Below are 2,500 nucleotides of genomic sequence, written 5' to 3' on the forward strand. Positions count from 1 at the left end.
AGGCTAGTGCCCAAGGTCTGTGTGCAAGGCTAGTGCCCAAGGCTAGTGAGCATGGCCTGTGTGCAAGGCTAGTGTGCAAGGCTTGTATGCAAGGCTAGTGTGCAAGGCTGGTGTGCAAGGCTTGTGGGCAAGGCTGGTGCGCAAGGCTAGTTCCCAAGGGTTGTGTGCAAGGCTAGTGCCCAAGGCAAGTGCGCAAGGCTCGTGCCCAAAGCTAGTGCGCAAGGCTTGTGTGCAAGGCTACTGCGATGGGCCAGTGCCCAAGGCTTGTGAGCAAGGCTTGTATGCATGGCTTGTGTGCAAGGCTAGCGTCCAAGGCTTGTGCGCATGGCTTGTGCGCAAGGCTTGTGTCCAAGGCTTTTGTGCAAGGCTCGTGCGCAAGGCTAGTGTGCAAGGCTTGTGCGCATTGGCAGGTAGCCCACCAGCATGCACGATCCAAATGCCACTCACGCGACAACACGGTGCCAAGCCGGGCATGGTGTGCACTCAAAACCAATCAACGGACAGAGGTCATGCGTCATGGGGGGGATCTAGCAAGGCCATGGGGAAGGTCATGGAGGACCTTGGAAGCAAGCGCAAGACGAGAGCGAATCGAACAAGGGGCCAGGACGGGGCCTTGTGCCCATGGTCTTCGCAAGACAGCGTCCAAGGCACCCGAAAGCCCAAGGGAACCCAAACCCGGCCGACACTTGCAATCGCACATGCTCTCTGCAACACACCATCAATGCCGCCCAACGGGGCCAGCACGAGCAGTCCTCCGCGGTCCCCTGGCCCTGCGCACGTTTGTCTTCGAAACCGAGCATCAATGCCACAGAAAGTGCCGGGGCGCCAGCTGGAGCCATCATCCGCGTTGCCATGGCTCGCTTGGCCTTGGCTTGCCAGGCCCCGACACGAGCAATCGCGCATTTTCTTTGCAACCGACCATCAATGCCGCCCAACGGGGCCAGCACGAGCAGTCATCCGCGGTCCCCTGGCCCTGCGCACGTTTGTCTTTGAAACCGAGCATCAATGCCACAGAAAGTGCCGGGGCGCCAGCTGGAGCCATCATCCGACGTGCCATGGCTCTGGTCCCATGGTCTTCGCAACCGAGCATTCGTGACACCCGCGGGGCCAGGACACCAACCCTTCCGACACGAGCATTCGCGCATGTTCTTTGGCCACACAACGGCGCCAGCACGAGCAAAATCATCCGCGGTGCGGTGGCCTTGCACGGCCTTTTGTCTTTGGAACCAACCATCAGTGCCACGGGAAGTGCCGGAGTCCCGGCATCCGCGGTGCCAAGTCATTGCGCCCTTGGTCTCTGCAGCGGGGCATGCCGGGCACTCCCAACCATTGCAAGCAAGCAAGCAAGCAAGAAAGAAAGTAAGTAAGTAAGTAAGTATTACATATAGGGGCGGGACATGCGGGGAGATCTGCGAAACGTGCATTACGGGGCACACGCGTACCTACCGGGGCATACCGACCCCTATTGGGGCACACGTGTGCATATCGGGGCATACCGGGCCTATCGGGGCACACGCGTACATACCGGGGCATACCGAGCCCTACTGGGGCACACGTGCGCATATCGGGGCGTACCAAGCCTATCGGGGCATACGCATGTATCCCAAGGCATACCGAGTCTATCCGGGCATACGCGTTCATACCGGGGCGTAACGGGCCTATCGGGGCATACTTGGGCATATCCGGGCAAAAAATGCCCAAAACTTGCGCAACCTTGGCAACCGTGGTCCATTCCTCTCTATATGCCTAGCCTTGCCAACCGTGGTCCATTCCTCACTATATGCCATGGCCTTGTGCCCATGGTCTTCCCAAGACAGCGTCCAAGGCCCCCGGAAGGCCAAGGGAGCCCAACCCAGCAATGCCCTGCTATGGCAAGCCAAGGCCAAGCATTCCGGTGCCTATCCGGGCAAAAATGCGATTCCTCTCTATATGCCTAGCCTTGGCAACCGTGGTCCATTCCCCACCATATGCCATGGCCTTGTGCCCATGGTCTTCCCAAGACAGTGTCCAAGGCGCCCGGAAGGCCAAGGGAGCCCAACCCAGCAATGCCCTGCTTTGGCAAGCCAAGGCCAAGCATTCCGGTGCCTAACCTTGGCAACCGTGGTCCTTTCCTCACCATATGCCATGGCCTTGTGCCCATGGTCTTCGCAAGACATCGTCCAAGGCGCCCAAAAGGCCAAGGGAGCCCAACCCAGCAATGCCCTGCTAGGGCAAGCCAAGGCCAAGCATTCCGGTGCCTAACCTTGGCAACCGTGGTCCTTTCCTCACCATATGCCATGGCCTTGTGCCCATGGTCTTCGCAAGACATCGTCCAAGGCGCCCAAAAGGCCAAGGGAGCCCAACCCAGCAATGCCTTGCTAGGACAAGCCAAGGCCAAGCATTCCGGTGCCTATCCGGGCAAAAACGCCCAAAGCATGCCCATTCCTTAGCCTATCCAGGCAAAACGCCCAAAATCTGCACATTCTAGTGCCTATCCGGGCAAAAACGCCCACCAGCATGC

The sequence above is a fragment of the Tasmannia lanceolata genome, unplaced genomic scaffold (assembly GCF_043159265.1).
Source record: "Tasmannia lanceolata isolate RefF3 unplaced genomic scaffold, GAP_Taslan_0.1 ptg000129l, whole genome shotgun sequence".
NCBI classification, from domain to species: domain Eukaryota; kingdom Viridiplantae; phylum Streptophyta; class Magnoliopsida; order Canellales; family Winteraceae; genus Tasmannia; species Tasmannia lanceolata.